General features: G+C 45.7%; 1 protein-coding gene across 2 annotated transcripts in view; it reads right to left on the bottom strand.

Moving 5' to 3' along the window:
* The window catches only part of pla2g7 (phospholipase A2, group VII (platelet-activating factor acetylhydrolase, plasma)), a 176461-nt gene extending 172704 nt beyond the window's left edge, over positions 1-3757 (bottom strand). For both annotated transcript variants that reach the window (XM_085996800.1, XM_085996801.1), the window contains exon 1: positions 3459-3757. The gene's annotated coding sequence lies outside the window, so the exon portion shown is untranslated. The remainder of the gene's footprint in view (positions 1-3458) is intronic.
* Between the last annotated feature and the right edge of the window lie 15187 nt (positions 3758-18944).

Genomic DNA, 18944 nt, shown 5'->3' with positions numbered 1-18944 from the left:
CATTTTTCAGTGTACATACTGGATTGACCCGAGACATTTGCCACTCAGAAATATGGCATAGCAGTCCACAATAGAATAAGCAAACCAGCTGGTAGGACATAGTCATTCTGTACTCACACCTAAAGATCACAAGAATCATAGCATCAAAAGATAAGATTCAGCACATCCATCCAGAAAAAGGTAGAGTTCTTCCAAAGCCCCTCACAATCACAATATTCAACAGTTTCTCAAATTGTCCCAAGGTTTTTGCTTCCACTATCCTACCCAGAAGTCCATTCCATATGTTGATCACTATGTGAAGAACTTTGACACCAGTCTTAAATTTTGCCTTTTGTAAGATTCGCAATTTTCAGCAAAAATCACGCAAGAAAACTGGATAAAATAAGACTGTTTATTGACCAAAGTAAGCTTGCACAGAAAAACCTTTGATAAAAGGGCATACAAAATGGCCGCCAGGCCCCGTGATCAGTTTATGAACCATTTTATTTCTGTTACTGCAAGCCAGACAGGCTTGTGGATTGAAGACAGTGAGCCCACGAAAGCCAGTCTCTGGGAACCGAAACTCAGAGCAACAGCATACATATTCAATGGATTATAAGTACAGGATGGGGCCCATCAAGATATGGGCGGACAATGTAAAAACACTTATACCCATTTATCGTACAAAGGAAAAACCGTTTAGCAGCCATCAAGGAAAATGTCCGGACCGATCAATATGCGAACCGAGCCACGGTGACAATGCAAAAGACATTGAAAGACATTATCGGCCAGGAAGGCCAGTTTAAGTTATCACCGGCTCCGTTACAAGACAAAGCGCCCCTGCAGAGATTTCTGCCCGCCAAAATTAATACAAAGACAGGACTATGATTTGGCGGGAGATAAGACTGTCCCAAAAGAGTATAACTATGGATTGAAAGTCCATCTAAGTTACTTCGGACTCCGGGTTACTTGAACAACTTCTTCTTCACTGCCACGGCTTCTTGTTGGGCGACTTCAGGCTTCCATTTCTTCAAGAACTTTCTTCTACGAGGAACGAACGAAGGGCGGACGGTGCCCGGATCGGCGCCTCTTCCACTTCGGCAGATCGATGAAAACGTTTTCGTTTTTTTAAAGACGGACGGTTTCGGTAAAAGGACAACGTGGTCGGTGTTCAGCCAAACAAGGCTCGGCCACGACGAGAAGACGACGAGGGTGGCCCGGGTACTGGGGTCGGGAGATCATCGACGACCCAGGCCGACGGAGAAGAAACCCTCTGGAGGACTGGCGATCTAGGCCACAAGATTCTCCCAAGTGCATAGCCTGCATCTGGGTCTGCTCCATGAACCCAAATCGACCTAGTGGATCTCAACCTTAACGAGCGCTCATCGAGGCTGGGTCTACCCCACCGCCTCGAGGGAGGAGAGAATATCGACTGCGCCAGAAGTTTCCAAATCCACGTGACGACGGAAAGCGGTGCCAAAAAGGCTGCGAACCCCCCCTTTCTCGCGATTTCGAGAGTGGTGAGCATGATCCCAAGTTCCCCAGGTCGAAACTTAGTTTAGGTATAGGGGAGGGAGTTAAGGGAAATCGTAATGTGTTTCCCCTTTTACGATGTGCCGTGTGTTCCCCATTTCCATAGAGTCAAGTTCATAAATTTGTGCATGATTGTAGTAACTTTAATCTGTGCCTATGACATGTATTTTGTAATGCTTCAAACTGTTTAAAAATAAAAGCATCCATTTCGTGCTATTCAACCTGGTCTATTGAGTTCTTTCTCTGCACTACTGTTCTCTGCACCTAAGTCCAAGGTCTAGAACCGTAGGGGGGAGTGGGTCGAACCACTCAAGGGTAATTATTGCACGAAGCCTGGCAGGAGACCAGAAAGAGCAAGAGAAACCCCCTACACTTTTATCAGTTTAAACCTGTTCCACTTATCCTGTCATGGTTTAAAGGGAAATGTAGTGTTTCAGATTCACCCTCTCTATATTGTTTACTCGCTTATACATCTCTTCAGTTGCCTCTTAGTTAACTCATTTCAAGGCTGAAAAGCTCCAGTTTCTCTTGTTTTCCCTCATAATTTAGTTCTCTGATGCTAGTAGTCATCAGATGTTGTGGCCCTTCTCTGCATACCTCCAGCACGTGTGACCAGAACTGGGAACAGTACCGCAGGTACAATCTGATAAGATCACTAAAGACTTGCTGACTTGTACTCTGCTGATTTGGTGAGATAACTGAGGTTTTGTTTTGTTGATTACTGCCTTGCAGTAACTGAACATGTTAATCACAGAATCATCGAAAAGTACAGCACAGATGGAGGCCATTCGGCCCATCGAGTCTGCGCTGGCTCTTTCGAAGAGCAATCCAGTTAGTCCCACTCTTGCCCCAGATCCCTGCAATTTTTTCTCCTTCAAGTATTTAAACCAATTCCCTTTTGAAGGCTACTATTGAATCTGTATCTAGGCAGCGCATCGAAATCCTCACCACTCATTGCAGAAAAAAGTTTGTGTCACCTTTGGTTCTTTTGCCAATCACCTTAAATCTGTGCCCTCTCGTTATCGATCCTTCAACCATTTTAAACAGTTTTTCTTTACTTACTCTATCTAAATCATTCAAGATTTTAAGTGTCAAGTTTACTAACACCCCTAGATATATTTCAACTTCACCTTCCCATATTTTGACAAAATTCACACAGTATTTATATCACCTTATTATCCCCCAATATACAGTTCTTTATACAAGTCTATATTAAATTGTATGTGCACGCAGATTTTATCTAACTCGTTTCGTAATTTTTTTAAGGTTCAACTGCCGTCTCCTCCTCCCTTACCTATTTCATAGCCTACCCAAATCTGGCAAGTTTGCATTGAGCTTTTAAAACCAGGTTGTTAATGTGCGGAAAATCCCCCGAAAATGTAGAGATTCCTGGGGAGCATTCTCCTCAATACTTTTTCGGACAACCTCACTCACCCCCTGTAGATCTTTGATAGTGCCAAGAGTAATCTACTGGAGGGCACTAAGTGTCTCCCACCTTTTAGCCAGGTAATTATGCATTCCCGGGTTTTTATCTTGAATTCTCCACGCATTACCCTTTCCCGTTTGAACACGCACCAGGCTCGTTTTTGTCTCTGTATCAAACGCAGTAACTAGGCAGTCACAACCAGAGGGGAATCTTTTACCCAGTTCAGCTGGAAGCAGAGACTGCCGTGCAATTGCTTCCCCTGGACAGAAGCTGCCCTCTAACCCATCACAGTTAATATGTTGTTTGTTTCAGGCTCGGACTTTGCCCGCGGTCTTTGTCATTACTTTCCCCCCTCTTCAGTCAGGCCTATTCTTTCAATTGGTATCTGAAACGCTCTGCGAATATTATTCCTTAGGTCCATATTTTTAAAAAATGAGAAGCCTTTACGTTAAAGTTGTTTTCTTGTCGTGTTTTCCACCTGTGTCTGCAATATAACTCTTAATAAATTAACATTTCTTACCGCTTTAAGCACGGCGGTCTGATCCGGAGCTGACGTGAGTAGTTTCCCGATTAACTTGTGGGCTCTGCTCGCACAGCGAACCCTCCCTCCGCCCAGGCTCGGCGAGTCAGTGTGCGGTCGAATCACAGGCTGGTTGCTTCACCTGACACATTGTTCCCACCTCAGGGGGCTCTCTCCCTGCTCCGCTCGATCCCAATCGCTGCGGGAGGAGCTGTGTGTTTGTGTTCAATACATTGACTTATGCCATAAGACTGAGTCAAACCTACAGTGTGCCTTTTCTAATGAACCCGTAAGGGGACGCTGGGTTGCCTCAGTGTCGTTGAACAAAAATGCCCCCTCCCCTTTAAAGGGGCACAACTAACAAAGAATAACCCATAAAACAACGGACACTTATAACTTAAATATTACTGCCCGTGTCCAGTACACATTCCAGTCCCTGTGATCCCCACCGGTGGCATAAGGTTTCTGACCGAATAATGGTCTTTTAAGATTGTGATAGGCTGGATGTAGAGAAGATGTTTCCACTTGTGAAGGAGTCCAAAAAAGGGGCCTTAAATATAACAGTCACTAATAAATCCAATAGGGAATTCAGGAGAAACTTCTTTACCCAAAGAGTGGTTAGAATATGGAACTCACTACCACAAGGAGTAGTTCAGGCAAATCTTGTGTGGAGCAGAAACCTGTTAGGTTGAATGGCCTGTTTCTGTGTTGTAAATTCTGTGTAATTCTTATGTAATTGGGATTTGAATGAGTGACCTTTACCATCAGAAAATACAAAAGGCAGCTAATCCCCCGTGGGACCAATGTGGTATCTTCCACATGTGTGTGTCTACACTACTTATTTACATTCGGGTCATCGGTTTGTGTGCAGGCCAGCTCTGTATTATATATTGTTCGTTGTAAGCATTGTGATTGTTAAGGGGCCATTCTCCTTTGTCACTTTTAGGTTTGGAAACAAATGTGCAATGATGTGGCCAATGATACAGTAATGTGGCCATGTTACCCACCTCAGTTCAGTCAAGTTTTAAAAAGCAGAACTTCAAAAAAATACATTATGGTTAAGAGGACATAGCTTCTGAATTACAGACTTAACTGGGTGGCCAAAAACTTAAAGATCATTAAAAATCTTTTTTTTTACCAATTCCCACATTTTTCCAGGTAAGAATTGGTAAAATCGATTCTCTCCTGATCTTTGAAAAGGAAATTCTCACTGTAATTCTCCCTTTTTGGCTATGAAAGTCAGGTCCCAATATACACAGGCATCGATCGCACTCTTGGTGTCCTCACACACATTGGAGAATTATCTGATGGTGGGTTCAGAGTCTAAGTAGTGACTGTTCTCTTTTACATCTGAGTCATTCTTCCATCTTTACTAGTGTTCCCAAAACTCCAGGTTTGTGTATGGGCATGGGTACGTAGGCAAGTAATCAAGTTGAATTATTAATTGAACAAAAAGCAATTTGAATCTTTTTGCAACTTGTACTTTTTTTGTAAAACCTATATTTATACTGTTCTTTTTGTTTTTACAAATTCTTGTTAGTACAGGTCCAAAACTTGCACTATCTAATGCAAAAGTCTATCATATCTTTTATTTCAATAACCACCTTAAAATAAATTAATTCTCAGGATGTGGGCTTCGCTGGCAAGGCCGGCATTTATTGCCCATCTCTAGTTGCCCTTGAGAAGGTAGTGTTTAGCCCTCTTCTTGAACTGCTGCATTCTATGTCCAGCTGTGACTAAGTGGGTTGCACTCTCACCTCTGAGTCCGTGGGTTCAAGTCCCACTCCAGAGACTAGAGCACAAAATCTAGGCTGACACTCCCAGTGCAGCACTGTTGGAAGTGCCTTTCGGTTGAGACATTAAACCGACGCCATCTCAGGTGGACATAAAAGAGCCCATGGCACTATCTGAAGTAGAGCAGGGAAGTTCTACCCAGTGTCCTGGCCAATATTTATCCCTTAACCAACATCACCAAAACAGATTATCTGGTCATTTGTTTATGGGAGCTTGCTGTGCGCAAATTGGCTGTCATCTTTCCTACATTACAACAGTGACTACACTTCAAAAGTACTTCACTGCTGTAAAGCATATTGGGGCGCCCTGTGGTTGTGAAAGGCGCTGTATAAATGCAAATCTTTCTTTCTTTCATGTGGTGAAGGTACTACCACAATGCTGTTAGGTGGGGAGTTCCAGGATTTTTACCCAGCGAGGATAAAGGAACGGCAATATATGTCCAAATTAGGATGGTGTATAATAAGGAGGGGAATTTAGAGGTGAAGGTGTTCCCATGTATATGCTGCCCTTGTCCTCCTAGGTAGTGGAGGTTGTGGGTTTGGGAGTATTGCCAAAGAAGTCTTGGCGACTTGCTCCAGTGCATTTTGTAGATAATACATATTGCAGCCACAGTGCGTTGGAGGGAGTAGATGTTTAAACTAATGGATGAGGTGCCGATGTTTTGATGATCATGGGGACCATCCATTTTGTTCTGGATAGAGTTGAGCTTCTTGAGTGTTATTACAGCTGCACCCATCCAGGTAAATGGGGAGTATTAAATCACACTCCTGACTTGAGCTTTGTAGGTGGTGGAGATGCTTTTTGAGAACACGTCATGGGCCATAATTTCAGGATTATTTCCCCAGTCATACACTAGAATAGGAGAGGACAGGAAGATTAGGGAAACCAATGCATGGCTGAAGGTGTGGTGTCAGGAAGAGGGATTCCACTATGTTAGGCATTTGACATTTTTATCAGTTTCACTACTTCATGTGCTCTATGAATTCAAGCCACTCCAAGTTGCTACATTACAAATTATTAATAATTTAGAAATAAAGTAATTTTGTTTTTAGTTTCAAATGCATAAAATCATAGAATAATAGAATCTTACAGCACAGAAGGAGGCCATTCAGCCTATTAAGCCTGTGCCGGCACTTTGAAAGAGCTGTCCAATATAGTCCCACACCCCAGCATTTTCCCCACAACCCTGCAAATTAGTCCTCGTTAAATACATGTCCAATTGACTTTTGAAAGCTCCTGTGGAATCTGCTTCTACCACCATTTCAGGTAGTGTGTTCCAGATCTTAACAACGCTTCGTGTGAAAAAGCATTTCTCAATTCCCCTCTAGTTCTTTTGCCAATTATTTTAAATCTATGATCTCTGGTTACCAACCCAGAGGAAACAGTTCCTCCCTACTTGTTCTATCAAATTTTAATAGCTCTATGAGGTCTCCCCTTAACATTTTCTGCTCTAAGGGGAACAGTCCCAGCTTCTCCAATCTCTCCACATAACTGAAGTCCTCGGTGTAAAGTCCGCGCCTCAATAATACATGGACTTCGGGAGAACAGTTTAACAGGTACTTTACTGAACAAGAGGCAGCTTGAGACTGAAACTACAGAAGCCTGCTAGGGCCTTTTATATAGGGGTGGTCACTGCCGGTACTGCAGTCTAAGACCAGTTATTCCCTTAAAGGGACATACACAACAATTCCTCCCCTTTTAGATAAACAGTACATAACATTCATTTAACAACTTAGTCGCCTGCTCCCGGAGTCCTTATCACTCTCCTGATCTTCTGAACTACTATCTGTCAGTTTCTTTACTTTCCTGTACTGTTTCTTACTAGTTCTTGTCGTGTTGGTCTTCTTTCCCGACCTGCAGACTCTTGCTACATGTCCCATTTTCCCGCATTGCCTGCATATTTTGTCTTTAAACCAGCAGTCCTTCTGCTCATGGGTTGTTCTGCCGCAGCGATAGCACTTTTCGGCTCCATACGCCATTTCGTTAGCACTGTATTCTTGTGGTTTCTGTTGCATTTCCGCAGCTCCCCGTGCTGCTGCTTCGTAGGATACTGCCACGCTGAAAGCCTGTTCTAGCGTCAGCTCCTTTTTTGAAAGTAGTCATTTCTAAGAACATAAGAACATAAGAAATAGGAGCAGGAGTAGGTCAATTGGCCCCTCGAGCCTGCTCCGCCATTCAATAAGATCATGGCTGATCTGATCCTAACCGCCAATCCACTATGACAGGACTATCTCCTGAATCTAACAGAATTAGACACACAAAACAGGAGCAGGATCAGGCTACACGGCCCCTGGGCCCGCTCCGCTACCCACAGGGCCATGACCGATCCGAACCTAGACTCATGTCCAAATTCCTGCCTGCTCCCCGTAACCCTTACTTCCCTTTTCTTCTAGGAAACTGTCTATTTCTGTTTTAAATTTATGTAATGATGTAGCTTCGACAGCTTTTTGGGGCAGCATATTCCATGGACCTACCACCCTCTGAGTGAAGTAGTTCCTCCTCATCTCAGTTTTGAAAGAGCAGCCCCTTATTCTAAGACTATGCCCCCTAGTTCTAGTTTCACCCATCATCTGGAACATCCTCCCTGCATCCACCCGATCCAACCCCTTCACAATCTTATATGTTTCAATAAGATCGCCTCTCATTCTTCTGAACTCCAATGAGTAGAGTCCCAATCTACTCAACCTCTCCTCATATGTCCATCCCCTCATCCCCGGGATTAACCGAGTGAACCTTCTTTGTACTGACTCGAGAGCAAGTATGTCTTTTCTTAAGTATGGACACCAAAACTGTATGCAGTATTCCAGGTGCGGTCTCACCAATACCTTGTACAACTGAAGCAATACCTCCCTATTTTTATATTCTATCCCCCTAGCAATGAAAGCCAACATTCCATTGGCCTTCTTAATCACTTGCTGCACCTGCATACTAACCTTTTGAGTTTTGTGCACCAGGACCCCCAGATCCCTTTGTACTTCAGGACTTTCCAGTTTCTTGCCATTAAGATAATAACTTGCTCTACGATTTTTCCTGCCAAAGTGCATAACCTCACACTTTCCAGTATTGTATTCCATCTGCCAAATCTCTGCCCACTTACTTAGCCTGTCTATGTCCCCTTGCAGGGTTTTTATGTCCTCCTCACTCACTACTTTCCCTCCCATCTTAGTATCATCTGCAAACTTTGATATGTTACACTCGGTCCCCTCCTCCAAATCGTTAATATAGATTGTAAAGAGTTGGGGACCCAGCACTGACCCCTGCGGAACACAACTGGTTACTGATTGCCAGTCTGAGAATGAACCATTTATCCCAACTCTCTGCCTTCTGTTAGATAGCCAATCCTCTATCCATGCCAGAATATTACCCCCAATCCTGTGATTTTTTATCTTAAGCAATAATCTTTTGTGTGGCACCTTGTCAAATGCCTTTTGGAAGTCTAAATACACCACGTCCACTGGTTCACCTTTATCCACCCTATATGTTACTTCCTCAAAGAACTCCAGCAAATTTGTCAAACATGACTTCCCCTTCATAAAACCATGCTGACTTTGTCCTATTAAATTATGATTATCCAAATGTCCTGTTACTGTCTCCTTAATAATGGACTCCAAAATTTTACCTACCACAGATGTTAGGCTAACCGGTCTATAGTTTCCAGCCTTCTGTCTACTGCCCTTTTTAAATAAGGGTGTTACATTAGCAGTTTTCCAGTCTGCCGGGACCTTTGCTGAGTCCAGGGAGTTTTGGAAGATTATTACCAATGCATCCACAATCCCTACCGCCAGTTCCCTCAAGACATCAGGTCCAGGCGATTTATCCGCCTTGAGTCCCATTATTTTACCGAGTACCACTTCCTTAGTGATTTTGATCATGTTTATCTCCTCCCCCCCTATAGCCCCCTGCTTGTCCAGTGTTGGGATATTCTTGGTGTCCTCTACTGTAAAGACTGATACAAAATATTCATTCAGTGTTTTTGCCATCTCCATATTTCCTACCATTAATTTCCCGGTCTCATCCTCTAAGGGACCAACATTTACTTTAGCCACCCTTTTTTTTTTATATAACTATAAAAACTCTTACTATCTGTTTTTATATTTTTTGCTAATTTACTTTCATAATCTATCTTCCCTTTCTTAATCAATCTTTTTGTTATTTTTTGCTGTCTTTTAAAGTTTTCCCAATCCTCTATCCTCCCACTAGGTTTGGCTACCTTATATGCCCTTGTTTTTAGTCGAATACTATCCTTAATTTCTTTACTTAGCCACGGATGGCTGTCTTTTCTTTTACACCCTTTTTTTCTCAGTGGAATATACTTTTTTTGGAAGTTGTAAAATAACTCGTTAAATGTACACCACTGATCATGTATCGTCTTACCCTTTAATCTATTTTCCCAATCCACTTTACTCAATTCCGCTCTCATACCTTCATAGTCTCCTTTATTCAAGCTTAGCACGCTTGTTTGAGATACAACCTCCTCACCCTCTAATTGAATATGGAATTCAACCATGTTATGGTCACTCATTCCAAGGGGATCCTTTACTAGGACATTTTTAATTAATCCTGTCTCATTACACAGGACCAGATCTAAGGTTGCTTGCCCCCTGGTCGGTTCAGTTACATACTGCTCAAGAAACCCATCCCTAATACACTCAATGAACTCATCCTCAAGGCAGCCCTGCCCAATTTGATTTGTCCAATTAATATGATAGTTAAAATCCCCCATAATTATAGATGTTCCCTTATTACAAGCCTCAACTATTTCCTGATTGATACTCCGTCCAACCGAGTTGCGACTGTTCGGAGGCCTATAGACTACGCCCACTAGTGTTTTTTCCCATTATTATTCCTTATCTCCACCCAAACTGTTTCATTATCCTGATCTTTTGACCCAATATCATTTCTCTGTATTACAGTGATTCCTTCCTTTATTAACATAGCCACCCCACCTCCCCTTCCTTCCTGCCTGTCCTTCCTGATTGTTAAATAACCTGGTATGTTTAATTCCCAGGCATTGTCACCCTGCAGCCATGTTTCTGTAATGGCCACATGATCATACCCATATGTAGCTATTTGTGCCATTAACTCGTCTATATTGTTACGAATGCTACGTGCATTCAGATAGAGAACTTTCAAATGTGTTTTGTGACACTTAGTTCCTGCTTTTGCCCTTTTTATTACTTTACCTTTTACTCCATACCTTCTGCCCCTTCCTGACACGCTCTGGTTTTTAATTTCCCCACTGCTACCTAAGTCTATGACCTTCTCTGTTGTCATTTTTATTATTTGTTCTCTAGGAACCTCCCCCCGACTAGTTAGTTTAAAGCCCTCTCTACAGCCCTAGTTATATGGTCCGCCAGGACTCTAGTCCCAGCACTGGCCAAGTGAAGCCCGTCCCAACGGAACAGCTCCCTCCTGCCCCAGTACTGGTGCCAGTGTCCCAGGAAGCAAAACCCATTTCTCCCACACCAGTCTTTGAGCCACGCATTTAACTCTCTTATTTTATTTGTCCTAGCCAAATTCGCTCGTGGCTCAGGTAATAATAATTTCTGGGTTCCTTCACTCTGGAGCCCACAGACAAACTTATCCCGTAAGGTGTCTGCCAGTCCTGCTCCGAACTGGCAGTGCTTCGATAACTTGCGTAGTTCCGTAAGATAGTCAGCATTGCTCTCATCTTTGTGCTGGTTTCTTTTATGGAACTTGAATCTTTCTGCTATCAGCAGTGGTGTAGGGCTTAGATGTTCCTGTACGATATGAACAATCTCCTCAAAACTTTTCTCCATTGGTTTAGCTGGGGTAATTAAATTCTGCAATAGGCCGTACGTACTCGCACCCATCAGATTTAATAATACCGATGCCCTCTTTCCATCAGCCACCTCATTTGCCTTGCAGTACACTTCAATTCTTTCCACATACGTGGTCCAGTCTTCTACCTCGTTGTCGAAAGCAGTGATACTGCCACTTTTCGGCATCTTGGGCGATTTAAAATGGCGCCTCCCGCGCTTTTGCTTCTTCCCCAATGGAATAAAATGGCGCCTCCCGCGCTTTTGCTTCTTCCCCAACGGGATAAAATGGCGCCTCCCGCGCTTTTGCTTCTTCCCCTTACTGCCACGCTGCTCCTAGCGTTCTACGGGGTAATGGCGGCGACCCGCAGCTTCGGCGCGTCTCGCTTTCCTTCCCCCCCGCTTAGTTTCTCTCCACTGTCCTGTTCTCAAGCACCGACCGCGCCCTGTGCGCTCCACCCTCTCTCTCTTGTTTTCTTTTCCTGGCGACGCTGCACGGCCCGATTTGTAGAGCCGCTCGATCGAGCTTGAGCCCGCCGCAGTCCGGAAGGGTCAGCGCGCTACCTGCTACCAGCACGATTCGCTGGAACCACAGTCTCTCCCGCAATTCTCCAAACACCGATGGATTCTTTGGGCGGTTGCCCTCAGTCGACGCCCGTTGCTCAGACTACGACCTTCCAGGACCTTCCTTTCAGGCGAGATCCCCGTGAGATGATGCCACACTGCAGGTGAGTTCGAACTTACTCGTCGCCACTGTAAAGTCCGCGCCTCAATAATACACGGACTTCGGGAGAACAGTTTAACAGGTACTTTACTGAACAAGAGGCAGCTTGAAACTGAAACTACAGAAGCCTGCTAGGGCCTTTTATACAGGGGTGGTCACTGCCGGTACTGCAGTCTAAGACCAGTTATTCCCTTAAAGGGACATACACAACACTCGGTACCATCCTGGTAAACCTCCTCTATACCCTTCCCAAGACCTTGACATCCTTCCTAAAGTCTGGTGCCCAGAATTATACATAATACGCCAGCTGAGGCCTAACCAGTGATTTGTAAAGGTTTAGCACGACTTCCTTGTTTTTTGTGTTCAATGCCCTTATTTACAAAGCCAAGTATCCCATATGCTTTCTTAACCGCCTTATCAACATGCCCTGCCACCTTCAAAGATTTGTGAATATGAACCCCAGGTCCCTCTGCTTTTGCAACCCCCGCCCCTCTCAAAATAGTATCATTTAGATTATACTGCCTCTCCATGTTGTTCCTCCCAAAGTGCATCACTTCACACTTATCCGCATTAAATTGCATCTGGCATGTGTCTGCCCATTTCACCAGCCTGTCTATGTCCTCCTGAAGTCTGCTACTATCCTCCTCACTATTTACTATGTTGCCAAGTTTTGTATCATCCACAAACTTTAAAATTGTACTCCCTATACCCAAGTCCAGGTCGCTTATATATAACAAGAGAAAAGCAATGGTCTTAATACCGATTCCTGGGGAACCCACTGCATATTTCTCTCCAGTCAGAAAAACATCAGTTCACCACTACTCTCTGCCTCGTATCCCTTAACCAAGTTACGTACCCAAGTTACCACCGTCCCTATAATTCCATATGCTTCTATTTTTCAAATAAGTCTGTTATATCTTTATCAAATGCCTTTGTAAAGTCCATATATACAACATCTAGTACACTACCTTTATCAACCCTCTCTGCTCCTTCATCAAAGAACTCAATCTGTCAATCACAGATAAGGCCATTTCTGACCACTTCCTCATATCGCTCTCCACCCACATCCCCCTTCCCCCACCCCTCCGCTGCAACCCCCCCAACCCTACTTCCTTCTGTGTCCGCCCCTGAAAAAAACTCTCTCCCAACTCCACTTACGAAATCCCAATTGTCCAGCCTTTGGCCCTCCATTCACCACGACATTTCTGCAGCCACTGACCTGCTCAACCACACCCTCACGGCCACCTTTGATGTCCTAGTCCCTATGAAAACAATTACTCTCTCTCACCCTGGATGTTCTCTCTGGTACGGCCCTCATCTTCGCTCTCTTAAGTCCAAAGGACACAGACTTGAACAGATGTGGCGGACGACTGGTTTAACCATTCACTACCAGATCTGGCTGGATCACATAAAGCATTATCGGGTCCTGCTCTCCTCTGCCAAAATTGCTTGCTATTCCAGAATCATTCTGGAATGCAAAGATAAACCCCAGCTTCTATTCTCCACTGCTAACCGTCTTCTTAAACCCCTCTCCTGTCTCCTCCACCCTCACCTCTGATAACAAGTGTGAGGAGCTCATGGACTTTTTTGCCTCTGCCACTTCCCTTCCTTTCCTTAGCCCACCAAGCCAAATTTCCTCTAAGGTTGCCCCCTGCCCTAGCCCTGAACTCACATCTTTCTCCAGTTTTTCTACCATCTCCCTTCATGACCTTTCCGCACTTGCCCATGAGACCCACTTCCTGCTCCCTCGACCCTATTCCCACCAAACTGCTGACCACTCAACTTCCTATTCTGGCTCCCACGTTAGCCTACATTGTTAATGGTTCTCTCTCCTCAGATACTGTCCCCCTCTCCCTCAAATCTGCCGTCATCAACTCTCTCCTCAAAAAAAACCCTTGACCCCTTCGTCCTTGCAAACTACTGCCCTATCTCCAACCTCCTTTTCCTCTCCAAAGTCCTTGAACGTGTTGTCGCCTCCAAAATCCATGCCTATCGCCATGTTTCAATCCCTCCAATCAGGTTTCCACCCCTGCTACAGTACCGAAACGGCTCTCAAAGTCACAAATGACATCCTTTGTGACTGTGACAATGGTAAACTATACCTCCTCGTCCTTCTTGATTTGTCTGCAGCCTTTGACACAGTTGACCACGCCATCCTTCTCCAACGGCTCGCCACCATCGTCCAGCTGGGTGGGACTGCACTCGCCCAATTCCATTCTTATCTATCTAATCATAGCCAGCGAATCACCTGCAACGGCTTCTCTTCTCGTTCCCGCATCGTCACCTCTGGTGTCCTCCAAGGATCTATCCTTGGCCCCCTCCTATTTCTCATCTACCAGCTGCCCCTTGGCGACATCGTCCAAAAACGCAACATCAGTTTCCACATGTACGTTGACGACACCCAGCTCTACCTCACTACCACTTCCCTCGAATCCTCCATGGTCTCTAAATTGTCAGACTGCTTGTCCGACATCTAGTTCTGGATGAGCAGAAATTTTCTCCAATTAAATATTGGGAAGACTGAAGCCATTGTTTTCAGTCCCCGCCACAATCTCAGTTCCCTAGCAAGTGGCTCCATCCCTCTCCCTAACATCTGTCTGAGGTTGAACCACACTGTTTGCAATCTTGGTGTCATATTTGACCCTGAAATGAGCTTCCGACCACATATTAGCAGCATAACTAAAAGCGCCTATTTCCACCTCCATAACATCGCCCGTCTCCGCCCTTGCCTCAGCTCATCCACTACTGAAACTCTCATCCATGCCTTTATTACCTCTAGACTTAACTATTGCAACACACTCCTGGCTGGCCTCCCACATTCTACCCTATGTAAACTTGAGATGATCCAAAACTTGACTGCTTGTGTCTGTAGGGGGTGGCGTGCGCCCAGTCAGCTTCACCTCTGACTGTCTCTGAGCGGTTTGAATCGCTCCCACACCCCTGGGTTCTAGACACCGGACTTAGGTACAGGTGGCGATACAGAAAATCGAGCAGACAAGTGGTTTGGTGTAAGAAAACCAAAATTTTATTAAAAGCGGAATAAAACAATCTTATGAGAATTACTGATATGAAATACAAGCATAAACAATTTCACTTATACGGGAATGGGGAACACACGGCACATTGAGGGAAAACAACTACATTAAAAATCCCCTTATCCTTATCCCACCCCCTATACCTAACTAGATTAAGCTATGAGGGGCCAGGAATTCATGCACACCAATCCGAAACCTGTTGCTTTAAGTGGGTTGGTTTTGAGGTCCGCTCTTGCTGTCCTTTGGGGTATCCCGTCACCACGTGGTCTCAGGTCGCTGAAGTTGTTTCTGCGAAGCACCCTCCTTTTTCTCAGCTACCGTCGTCATTGAGTCGCGATGGGTTTTCTTCTTCTTCTCCCTCGGGTGGTCGTCGGCGGTAATGTTGCAGTTGGGGGTTGGTTGGCGGTCTTTATTGTCTAAATTTCTCTATCCAAGCTTCAAACGCCAGTTTATTCTTTAACCGGGCTATTACTGTCAATGTGACAAATGCCAGCTTATAACTAGGCTGTTTGTCTCGATTTTGCTACCCATCCTTCGAACGCCAGCATATTCTTAAATTGGGGTTTTACTGTAACGCCAACTTATTCACCAAACACCAGCTTATAACTGGGCGTTTGTCCCCAAATGCGTCTTTCCGCTGCCCTTCTCTGCCTTTACCGGTTTACCTTCTTCTTCGTCTCGTCTCATCTCGTCTGCCCGTTTGTGGCCTGTGTGTCCTGTGTGGTTTTGAACTCGGGTCTCGCTCTCCTCCCGCGTTTGGCCCCGGTGTAATGGGCGTCCTTGGTTGTTGAGCGGCGCGGGGAGCGAGAAGAGAGCCCGCCACGAGGCCAGGGCACAAGGACGAGCGGCAGCAGGCCAAAAGCCAAACGATGAGAGGTCAGAGCAAGAGCCAAGCGATAAGAGAGTGACTGCCACTGATGGGCCTACAATTATACCTGTTCTTCAATCCTTATCTGCGCGCCAAATCAAGTCAGTCCTTTGTCTAACTTTTGGCGGGCTCATTTAAATGGTTACAGCCATTTACTTTAACGACTTGTGGAGTGGTTGTCTCTGGGTCTAATGGCCCCGATGTCCTGGTTGTTTGTCATGGATAAAACTTAATTGTCCCCATCCTGACTTGATGGCTACTGTGAGCTGTTACCGATTAAATATGCAGAAGCCTAATGGCCTCGATTCTAGGCCCATTCCAGCTTGATCTGTGTCAAGTCGAATGAATGCATATTCTGTGTTTACTTTGGCTGTCTGGCTCCAGAGTCTTTTTCACAGATTCTTGCATTTTAAGTTTTGTCTCCGGGCCTGCCTGTCTGCAGAGCCCTGCTTTTAAAATCCTGTTGGTTTTGGTCACGAGGTTACAGAAGCCATTTTGGGTGCCCTGTTTTTAATAACTTGTCCAAACAGGGTCCCTTGATCCATAATTTGGGGAGTGCAGGAATTTTGAGAACCCTGCACTTACAGTGTCCAAGTCCCATTCACCCATCATCCCTGTGCTCGCTGACCTACATTGGCTCCCGGTTAAGCAATGCCTCAATTTCAGAATTCTCATCCTTGTTTTCAAATCCCTCCATGGCCTCGCTCCTCCCCATCTCAGTAATCTCCTTCGGCCCCACAACCCAGTCCCACAACTCCACCCCCCCCCCCCCGCCCCGAGATATCTGCGCTCCTCTAATTCTGCCCTCTTGAGCATCCCTGATTATAATCGCTCAACCATTGGTGGCCGTGCCTTCTGTTGCCCAGGCCCTAAACTCTGGAATTCCCTGCCTAAACCGCTCCACCTTGCTACCTCTCTTTTCTCCTTTAAGACGCTCCTTAAAACCCACCTCTTTGACCAAGCTTTTGGTCACTTGCCCTAATTTCTCCTTATGTGGCTCGGTGTCAAATATTTTTGTCTTTTAATACTCCTGTGAAGTGCCTTGGCACGTTTTACTATGTTAAAGGCACGATATAAATACAAGTTGTTGTTGCTGGAATACAATTCTGCTGCAGCTGATGGTCCACAGCACCTCATGGATGCCCAGTTTTGAGCTGCTAGATCTGTTCTGAATTGATCCCATTTAGCACGGTGGTAGTGTCACACAACACGATGGAGGGTGTCCTCAGAGTGAAGAAGGGACTTTGTCTCCACAAGGACTGTGCGGTGGTCACTGCTACCAATGCTGTCATGGACAGATGCATTTGTGACAGGTAGATTGGTGAGGACGAGGTCACATAGGTTTTTCCCTTGTATTGGTTCTCTCACCACCTGCCTCAGCCCCAGTCTGGCAGCTATGTCCTTCAGAATTCGGCCAGCTTGGCCAATCGTGGTGCTACCGAGCCAGTCTTGGTGATGGACATTGAAGTCCCCCACCCAGAGTACATTCTGTGCCCTTGCTACCCTCAGTGCTTCTTCCAAGTGGTGTTCAACATGGAGGAGTACTGATTTATCAGCTGAAGGAGGGCGGTAGGTGGTAATCAGCAGGAGGTTTCCTTGCCCATGCTTACCTAAAGCCATGACACTTCATGGGGTCCGGAGTCAATGTTGAGGACGCCCAGGGCCATTCGCTCCCGACTGTATATCACTGTGCTGCCACCTCTGGTGGGTCTGTCCTGCTGGAGGAGCCTGGAACATTGGCTGAAAGGTATGATTCTGTGAGTATGACGATGTCAGGCTGTTGCTTGATTAGTCTGTGGGACAGCTTTCCCAATTTTGGCACAAGTCCCCAGATGTTAGTGAGTCCCTGGTATCATCTTGGTAAACCTTCTGTACCCTCTCCAAGGTGTTGACATCCTTCCTAAAGTGTGGTGCCCAGAATTGTACACAGTACACGACCTGAGGCCTAACCAGTGATTTGTAAAGGTTTAGCATGACTTCGTTGTTTTTGTATTCAACGCTATCTCTCCTACATCCCCTCATGCCCTTCCAAGCTCACCTTGTCCATGAGATGGACATCCTGATCCCTCGACCCTATTGCCACTAAACTGCTGACCACCCAAATTCCCTTCCTGGCCTCCATGTTAGCTGACATTGCTAACAGTTCTCTCTCCTCAGGTACTGTGCCCCTCTCCCTCAAATCTGCCGTCACCACCCCTCTCCTCAAAAGAAGCAACACTTGACCCCTCTGTCCTTGCAAACTACTGCCCCATCTCCAACCTCCCTTTCCTCTCCAAGTCCTTGAACGCGCTGTCGCTTCCCAAATCCGTGCTCACCTTTCCCAAATCTCCGTGTTTGAATCCCTCTAATCAGGGTTTCTGCCGGTCACAGTACCGAAACAGCTCTTACCAAAGTCACAAATTATATCCTATGTGACTATGACCATAGTAAACTATCCCTCCTCATCCTTCTTGACCTGTCTGCAGCTTTGGACATGATTGACCACACCATCCTCCTCCAATACCTCTCCACCATCGTCCAGCTGGCTAAGACTGCAGTCGCCTGGTTCCATTTTTATCCATCCAGTTGTAGCCAGAGAATCACCTGCAATGGCTTCTCTTCCCAATCCTGCACTGTTACCTCTGGTGTCATCCAAGGATCTATCCTTGGCCCCCTATTTCAATTTCAATTCAATTTCAATTTTATTTGTCACATAACCAAATACAACAAGTGAAATCCAGTCAGTGAAATGCTTTTTTCTTAACGAGCCGAGCGCACCAAGCAGCAAAGGACACTTAGCTGCCTGGTACGCACAGAGCCTGCAAGGACGGCAGCTATCTTCATCGGCGCCATCACAATAGGGTCCGCTCTCGCCTCGCTCCGCCTTTCCCGCACTCCTGCCCGACAATCTTCAGCCGCCGTGCTACCGACGTCCCAGAGCCTGCTTCTCCCTGGCTCTCCTTCCACCCGGTCTGACCTCCGAGCCTCCCGCGGTGTCCGAACTTCCACAGCCTGCTTTTCCCGCCCTTGGTCCGCTGGCCGCCTCCCCTCCTACCGGTTCAACCTCCGAGCCTCCTGCCGAGGAGCTGCCGGTCACCGTGCTACAGCGGGTCGTCGTGGCCTCCATCGCTGTTATGAGATTTCTCATCTACATGCTGCCCCTCAGCGACACAATCCGAAAACACAACATCAGGTTCCACATGTACGCTGAGGACATCCAGCTCTACCTCACCACCACCTCTCTCGACCCCTCCACTGTCTCTAAATTGTCAGACATCCAGTACTAGATGAGCAGAAATTTCCTCC

The sequence above is a fragment of the Somniosus microcephalus genome, chromosome 9 (assembly GCF_052327205.1).
Source record: "Somniosus microcephalus isolate GS21.2 chromosome 9, FLI_Smic_1.0, whole genome shotgun sequence".
In the NCBI taxonomy this organism is placed as follows: Eukaryota; Metazoa; Chordata; class Chondrichthyes; order Squaliformes; family Somniosidae; genus Somniosus; species Somniosus microcephalus.
This window is presented reverse-complemented; position numbering and strand designations above follow the sequence as displayed.